The 9,164-nt window shown below is 40.5% G+C and overlaps 1 protein-coding gene across 8 annotated transcripts in view; it reads left to right on the top strand.

Moving 5' to 3' along the window:
- Window positions 1–9,164, top strand: part of CPNE1 (copine 1) — a 43,298-nt gene that overhangs the window by 12,509 nt on the left and 21,625 nt on the right. The window lies entirely within an intron of this gene.

The raw sequence follows: 9,164 nt of genomic DNA, 5'->3' as shown, positions 1-9,164 counted from the left end.
GGTCTAAAGATGTTTAAATGCTTATCTAAAAAAAGTGCAAACCAATACGAAAAGCCGTTAGTGTTGGCAACATTGACATGGACGGAGTGCTGAAGTGGAGGATTTGGGGTGGAGAAGGGGCTGTTCATCTTGCCAAGCAGTTGATGTCCCATAGCATAAGTTAGTAGTAGTTAGTAAATATCCCCTCTTCCTCGAGCGTAGGCTCTTGGAAAAATATGAAGTCATAGTGTATTTACAATTTCTGTAGGTACTATAAACAATATAGCTGTCCCAAATAGTTATGACTGATCCGTTAAAGCATATATAGAGAAAGGTTCATTATCGAGTGTCACTTGCAAATATAAGAAGTTTTCTGTAACGACTCACTTGTATGGTAGAAGCAGCCTTAAACTATATGTCGTGCTAAATTGAGGGATGCCCTTATATTAACAGACTACATGGCTAGATTTGATAGAATCGCTTACTTTGCATGTGTTTATATTTGTGAACAGCCTTAAAAATAAGGGGTAGGACCTCTGAGGTCCTGTCTCCAGTGTGGAAGGTATGTAACTGCCTTTGCATCTGCGCTTCAAGGCTGGCTGCTAACAAGAGGTAGCAACAGAAAGAATCAGCTAATGGACGCTGCTCCAGTTCGCAGTTGTTCTGGCCTTGATGCTTTGAGTGTCAGGAACTGATATCCTGCTTAGCCTCCTTGCAACAATACAGTCGGTGACACTGATGTCCCAGTTTCTTCCAAGTTACGGAACGAAGATATTTGTGTTTTGTATAACTGGCTAAGTTGGTGGTTTTAGCGGTTCCTTAAGCACTAGTGTCTAAGTACTACTTGTTAAAAAGTGTTACATTCCTGACACGATTTCTGTTAAATGTATGTATTTTTGTCCCATTCACAAGAGAAAGTACGAATACAATAAATTACTCAATGATAAACTTGTGACCTACATGGAAGAACTGCAATGGTTAGATGAAAGTGTGACTTCAAAGTTACCAAGTTTTCAAGCAGTTACATATAAATGTTGCAGTTGGATTTTGTTTTCAACAAGTCAATTCTGTAATACCACAGACAACATTAAAGCCAGTTCTTTATTGATGAATTGTTGTTGCCACGTTCTAAATGTAGATTTATGAGAGGTTTGAGGCTTTGTTGGTTTACAGTCTCTTTTATTCTCGGTAGCGTTGCTTTCCTAGCATTTAATGTTTTCCTGAATGTTGGTGCTCTGAATTTGTTGTGAGTGGAGAGGAAGATCGATGCAAAAAATGAAGACTGTAGTCATGTGCCAGTTGGTGTTGAAGGTCTACCTTCTAAAGAATGTATGTGCTGATCAGTTCTGCTAAATCGCTCAGGCTGTCCTTCAAGAAGTTGTTGCCTGTACTGTGTGAAATTAGCAGCTTGTTTTGCTGAGACTATTTTGGTGCACTGAAGACTGCAGACTCTAGGAAAAAAATACATTTTTCCAGTTACCTAGGCACACCAGTGGTGCATTAACTGTAAATAACGATTTCAGTTTCTGTATTTTGTTCCTTCTCAATCTTCTGCTGTGGTGGTTCCAAAGCCACTGCTTCCCACAGCAAATGCTGTTAGTCCTTAGTGTGTTGTTCAGGAGTGTGTGCCTCTGAACCGTGTTGGCCTTCTGATCTGCAAAGTTGAAACAGCTGCATATTATGGACCACTTAAAGCCTCTGGTTGGACAACGGACTGCTCTCTGAGAGCAGTTGTTTTAGGCTGGTTATCCAGATATGTGGATTAGACCCTGAATCAAAGGATTGCAATTCCTGTTCAATACAGACTCTAGTACAAGCAAAAGACTGGTTTCTCTCTGACAAGATAATTGGTTGGAAGGAAGCTGTTTTGAAACTGGACTGGTATATTATGAAACACTTAGTTTGAGTCTAGAGACGTACACAAATTAGTTTTATGTCAGTTTGCTTCTTTAGATGCTGTGCGGGTCTTTAAAAAGAAAAAAAAAAACTAAAGAGAGATGCTAAATGCTGTTGCTGCAAGACATTTTTCAGAAACAGCGCCTTGGGCCTGGAAGCAGTGTTGCCAAATATATTTGCTCGCCTTTGCACTTTTGCAGATTTGCGGATGCTCCCTTTTGTTCTGTGGCTGTATGTTCTTTCATGGTTTTGGGAAAACTGAGCTAGAGTTTGTGTATGGGGCGAATGACTCTTCCTCCAGTGGAAGAGGAAGTGAAACTGTCTGTTAAATGCTGCTGCAGGAAGAGTAACCTCAAAGGGTTCTCTTCCTACCTGTTTTTGGCAGTGAGAATGAGATTGTAGTTGAAAGATTTGGCTTTCCCCTGGAATGAAAATCTGTTGGTTGGTAGTATGCATTTGACTTCAAGTTTGTGGCTTGTACTCAACTTGGCTACTCTGTCCCCATCATAGGATCAGGTAGGTATACTGTAGCTTACTTTCTATACAGGTGACTTTGTTGGTAATTTTCTTGGAGCTTTGTTAGTACGTGGAATGTTTGGGTGTTATTTGTGCAGGGAGTGCTTCCCACCTTCCTGATTTGGATGCTTTTCACTCCGGGGTATAAATACAGTATGTAGGAAAAGCAGTTCTGAAAGTCTTGCTTTTCCATAGCTTCAGACTGAATGCGGATGTCGGATGGTTTAGTTGTGACTCCTCACTCACTGGCACTTGCTTCTGTGCAGCTTCCTTTGTTAGTGTTCTGTTTTTATAGATGTATTCACAGCATGGCAGCTTGAGAGAAGCAACCAGATGAATTCTGACCCAAGTTCCTTTACTGCTTCTGCGGAGTCAAAGCTTACTCCTGTATGGCTGTTTTTCTCTTAAATGCTCTCATGTCTATAGCATTAAGTTCAAATGTCTTACCAATTGCTTCCCAAATGCATTAAAGTAAGCTTTCAGAAACAGTGACTCTATTTCCTTTTAATATGAGTCAGATTTCCACAAAATCATTTTTGTAACTATTTACTACTCGCACACCACTTTCACTCTTTTCCCCCAACTCCTGGGAGTTCTTGTTACACGTTACCGGTGAACTAGACTGTAGTTCCTCATTCAGCTGATAGGAGATCACAGCCAGGATAACCTCACAGAGTAGAGTGGGGATTGCCTTTACAGTACACAGTTGAGGGAGTAGAATTTCCCTGTAAAGTTTAAAACTGAAAAATTAAGACTTGGAAGACTTGCGCAGGGGAAACAGGAATTGATTCTGCCTAAACCTCTCAGCTGGCATAGTCTGGCTTGTTGGACCAGTCACTGTTTCTGGAAGGCTGGTGACTTTTTGAAATCTTAGTATTGTAGTTACAGTATTGTTAACCAGAGTATCGGTAGGATGGCATTGCTGTGGTTTCTGACCATGTGAAGGTAGGTGGAACTTCAGCTAGCTATTTCATAGTTTCAAACAGTTTCGTTTCAGCCATTTTCCATTAAAATATGTAACTATGTGGATGTGGTGTTGCTCTGTGTGATAGGAGAAGGCTTAGAAATGCTTTCTAGTCACCTGGAAATGAAGGCAGATTTGGGGAGGAAAAGAGCAATATAGTCAGAACCTAAACTACTTCAAGAATTCCTTTTGGGTAACTTTGAGTGCCTTTTATGATAAGATTCATAGGATCGCTGTCACTTACTAAGATTTCAAGCCCCTGCGTAGCCCCTATTTGCTTAGTGACCTTCTTGCTGTGGTGGCCTTGCCAGAATGTGCTCCCTAATGCGAGCTTTTTACAAAACATGTTTTCAGCAGTATAACCGAAGCATTACTGGTTGTTTTGATGGGAGGATGGACATGGAATGTGAGAATTCCTTAGCTGTTGGAACAGGAAGCTTAACTTGAAAGTGCAAATGATGGTTGGGGATACCATTTCATTACTAGCTAAATCTTTCTAATAAAAGAGCAGTATTTATAAATCCCGTGTTCATGAGGAACACTAATGCAACCAGCTACAAAAGCAAAGAGTCTAATTAAAGTTAAATTAGGCACTGGCAGTTCATTGACTGAATGTAGGGGAAATCCCCTTCTTTAAGGAGGGGAGGTGGAGTTGTTGAATATCACTAATTCACTTGCCGAGGATTCCCCCACTGCATTTCACATTGCTGCAGAGCCAGTCTTCTTTGTTACAGGTCCAGTCTCATGAATAAACTGTTTTTATAGCACTCGGAGCTCTTTTCATCTATGGACTTGAGTGCTTTTAGGAGGTGAGGTAAGTGCGTGTGCAGGGTGGTGGTGTGAGGCTGATCTGGCTCCGAGTAACCAGTAAGTCAGTGGCAGAATGTTCTTGTCCTCACGTTAAAGGCACATCAGCGTTAACATCAGTGAAGTGGCATTAGAGTAAGTTGAAAGGTTGAGGCTAAACTTTCGTTCTTCAGTAAAAACAACCAAGTGATGCCCTAATCTAACAAAGAATGTTCGTGGTTCAGAAACTTCAGCACTGAGCTCGTGCGAGAAAGAGCAGAATACAACAGGGAGTAGATAGTTCAATCCTTAAACTAATCTGAAATTTAAATGAGAGATGTAACTGATGTAAATGGTTTGCTGTTAAACAGTTAAACCTGAGCACTGTACAGTCTTACATATCCTTAGGTTGTAAATCAGAATTGGTTTTGATGGTCAAGTCTATTTCAAGATTTTTTTAAAATGACTGTAGTTGTTGTTGTCACTTGTAAGTCAGTGATAACCCCCGTGTTTATATAAATGCATTTTGAGTAACCTGGATGCATCTCTTAAACAAAAAAGCCTTTCACGTATGTCTGAAAAATTACTTACACAACACTGTGACATACTGTACCAATGTCCTGCATTTTTTGAAAGCCTTTTTTGTCATTTGGACAGTTATCCCTCCTTCTAGGTAAATGACACCCTATTGTTATTAAAACAATAATCCAAATAGCATTTCTTCCTTGCAACGCAAGCAATATGTCATGCTATTGCTTTGAATGAGAAGGTGGGATTTGGCTACCTTAGTCCCTCCAGGAGCAGAAAGGAGAGGGTACAAACAGTGTTTTCTTTCTGCTGGATGGCTTGTGCTGCTTCTCATGTTAAAATTTGTCCTTAGTTGTGCCTGTAAAAATAACTGCAAGCCGAAACGAGTAAGTTTTCTGAAACCAGAAATACTTAGGTTTAAAGAAGAACAATAATAAATCAATGTAATGTAAATCCTAATATGAGTCTGCAGAGGATGTTATATCTCTATAAATACCAGCTATTTTCAGTGCAGTGACTTGAGTGAATAGGACCGCAGCATCATCATTTAATTCTGTTATTGTGAAAGGCGAGAGGAATCCCTGTAATTGAGTTCTGTGGTGTTGCAGTATGTAACCTTCATCTCCGTCTTGTGTAGGCTTGAAAAGGTAGTAGGAACCTGTTGTTTTGAATGTTTTTGAGCAGCCCACTCAAGGTCACTTACATGTATAAGGTGAAAACAGATACTGTTTTAATCTTTTCCTGATCTCTGGATCCCTCTGCTACTGCATTAGGTACACAGAGCCCTGTTGGGGAAGAATCCACGATGAACAAACTGAACGTGTGGAGCCCGTCTGATGTTTTGTCCTGCCCATCTCAGTTATTCAGCCGTTCTCATGCTGTGCAGATAGCGTTCTGCTGCCCAGGGAAAGTGCAATTTGTAACCCGGGTGTCCAGGTTCCACCTAACGGTGATAACTGCAAGTCTCTCTACTTAGAGTAAATGTAATTCAGTTCGTACTTTTACAGCTATTAAATTTACTCTGTGTTTTTCATCAGGCAGATTTTTTTGCTCAGAGAACTTCTCTCTGCCTTAGTTTAGTCATATTTATTAAAAAAAATTGTTGGAACTATTCATTTGACTTTGAGAAAATAAAGATGCTCACCTGTGGGAGAATCTGAGGCTTACCAGTATTGGGTTATAGGGTTTTTCAGGTTCTTAACTTGCAGAGGCATGCTTTCTGAAGGGCATGGAACACCTTTGTAGCAACTTCAAACTTAAAACAGACTCTTTTAGGGTATAGTTTGAAAAGTATTACGGTAGATGTACTATGGGTAGCAGACATGGAAGAAGCACTTGGGGAAATACCTGTCTGTGTGCAGTTGTGGAATCTCTTCCCCCTTAATGCAGGGAGATGACACGGTCATTGTGGCCCACTTGGTGCTGAGACAAGTGGAATAGCTTGAATCTCTTGTCGTAATGGGTTTGTGCTTTTGTGAAGGTATGCTGGCAGGAGAAGTTGGATCTGGAGGAGAACAGAAAGGGGACGTGAGGTCAGTGTGGTGTTTTGTGGCCTTTAAATATTTGTTGTAGTATTTAACTAGTCTGGTGGGAGAGAGAAAACCCCCAACTTTTAAAATCCCTTGCCAAATCCCTTCCTTTGTTCTACTTCCTTGATGTCAGGTTTTTGTGGTGGTGGTTTTTTGTAGGTTTTTCTGGTTTGACGCATCATTATTCTGCAACATTAGGATAGAGAAGTGAAGATGTTCATACTACAGATGGTAGTAATTAAGTGGCAGGAAAGTGTTATGGGGGCGTGAATCTTTTCCTTAAAAATAAGCATATACTCAAACTGAGAAAGAAGAACTGAAAGACAGTGCTAGTATTAGAAAGGCTGAACTTGTAAGGAATAAATTGAAGAAATCAATTTCTTACAAGCAGTGCACAAGCAATATTGTGGGGTGTTTTTTCCAGATCCTATTTCATGGGGAGCTAGATTCAAGGTTAAAGTCCATAAAGAAGAAAACCTGAATGATATAATGTGAAAGCATGGTACTGTAATGCATGAGAACTTGAAAAGTCGCTTCTGCTTTCTGTCCTTACTCATTTTTTTAGGCAAGGGTTGTCACTGTGCAGTAATAACTCCAGGGCAACCAAGAATATTCTAAAGAATTCATCTGAGCTATCCCAACCTTTTTTTGGTGATCATTCAACAGTGCAGTGCAAACAAGAAATATGGCAGACTTCTCATTAACTAAGTGGCTATTGATACTATGTGGTCACCATAATTCTTCAGGAATGTGAATTTGATAAAATAGCAAAGATTGGTAAAATGTTGGCATATTTCTTTTTAAAGTCTTATTTTGAACTCGTGCTGTTCATACAGTATGTACTAGTCTGAACAGATGGACCTTAATGAGCTTCTGCCTTGAAGTCACCTGCGTAACACAAAGGCTACATTTGGGGGAATGGGTAGGATCACGCGGGCTCCAGACTAAGTACAGGGTGGTTTAGATTTCCAGCCTTTGGGAAGGGTAGGGCTTGCTAAAGGGGTCAGCAGAATGAATGCCAAGATGTTGCCTCAAAAATCATCTGTGTGTGTAATTAAGAAGCAGCATGGTGAGGTACTTGCAGGTGAAGCTGCAGTTTAGTTGAAGAACCAAAGAGGAGGAATATGGTGTAGTCTGCAGTCTTGGCTTAAGGAGTTCACACTGAGAAGTGGAGGAGCCATAGCCAGCTTGATTTATTTGGGGTATTAGCTATTTGTGCCTGAGATGGGAATAGCTGGAGTTTTAAGGGGAAGAATGAGGCCTTACTTGAGAAAGGCAAAGGTGGTTTGCAGTGTAAAAAGGCATCTTTGGGGTTGTTACAAAGGTCAGAGTGGTTGAGCTTTTAAGTCTGATTTTCAGTTAAGTTGTTCTTTGTCAAATATTTATTACAGAAATGTAATCATGGAGGGGAAAAAGGCAGCTGAGTAAAAGAATATGAAAGGAATGAAAAAATCACATTTGGTGGGAGAAGTCAGTGAGCACTTCTAGGACTGCAGTTACTGTTCCAACTTAAGCCAAATGAATGATTGACTCCAAAGCCCTAACCTGCTTTAAGTTAGATTTTCAAGGAAATGTTTTTTGATGTTCTGCCACTAAATGCTATGAAGAACTTTGAGATGTGTTTTCTTTTGCATGAAGAGCTTGGAAAAGTAACTTGGGTTTTAATTAGGTTCAGGTGTTAATTTGAACCCTATTACAATTTAATATATTGCAAACTAATATTTGAAATACAATCAATGCTGACCTATCATTTTGTTTACTTATTTCTCAGAAAAGTGGAGTGTGTGTATATGTATATAGTAAAGGCATGCATGGGCCTTTCTTTGAGCTTGTTGGTTGTGATTAAGGGGGACATATGTGGTGTATAAGTTAAAGGTGAACATTGAACAGTGTCAAGGTGAACCTGTAAGAAGAAGGTGGTGTTTCCCTGGAGTTGGGACTTGGCTCTGTTCGTTGGGGGGGCAGAAGCTGCAGTAAAGAAGATTAAATGCATGAAGTTCTTGTTAGCATTTTCTGCTGGAAATTACAATCCCGTTTGTGATTTTTGTGCTTTATTTCATTTTTTTCAAATGGTCTTAAATTTGTTATTTTTATTATATAGATATTATATAGATACTTTTGTATCAATATTTTATTAATGTATAGATGTGGTGCTTAGGGACATGGTTTAGTGGTGAACTTGGCAGTGCTAGGTTAACAGTTGGATGCAGTCTTAAAGGTCCTTTCCAACCTTAATGATTCTATAAATCATTTTAAGAAGGGAGCTTTGCCTTCTCAGCTTCCACGAAGGCCTCAGAGGTCGGGTTGCTGCAGCACGTGCTCAGCACTTGACCCCATGGGCTGCCTTCAGGTACAAAACCCCCAAATTCTCATGGTGATACTGGAGCTCCAGGGTTCATGTGGAGGCGACTCGGTAAGTAGACCTGGGTCATAACTTCCACGTGTATTCGGTAGTGCCTTAGGGGCATGATAGTCATGTGGCATAAGGCTTGTGGCATAAGGCTTGTAGTCAAATTTGGAGGCCAGAAAGGCTTGTCTAGGCTGGCGGCTGTGCTGCTGCTCACCTCTGGTCCTGGCTTGGAGTGGTTGGGTGTCCGCACAGCCTCACTGCTGCACCCTGTAGGAAATGTGGTCAGCATCCTCCCTGGGAGCTCTTGTCCCTGAAGTTAAGGCTGTGATGGACCATGGGCACTCCGTATCAGGACTGAATCAAGCTGTCAGAGCAGTTTGGTTAGAAAGGTGTCCTTAATAGCATGCCATATTTATTTTTTAACAATTAGCAGATGCCTTTTGTTTTGGGTTTTATGTCAAATTTGTAATAATTGACCTCCTTCCCACAAAGTTTTGATTGATCAGTCAAAACGTATGGTGACAGGTAAATCAGTATTCTCTACACTGTGTTCCAGGTTATCATCTGCCCGTAGTAATGTTGGTATTAATTGTCCCTGCTCCAAACCCCCAGGAAT

This window comes from Grus americana, chromosome 17 (genome assembly GCF_028858705.1).
Source record: "Grus americana isolate bGruAme1 chromosome 17, bGruAme1.mat, whole genome shotgun sequence".
Taxonomy (NCBI): domain Eukaryota; kingdom Metazoa; phylum Chordata; class Aves; order Gruiformes; family Gruidae; genus Grus; species Grus americana.
This window is presented reverse-complemented; position numbering and strand designations above follow the sequence as displayed.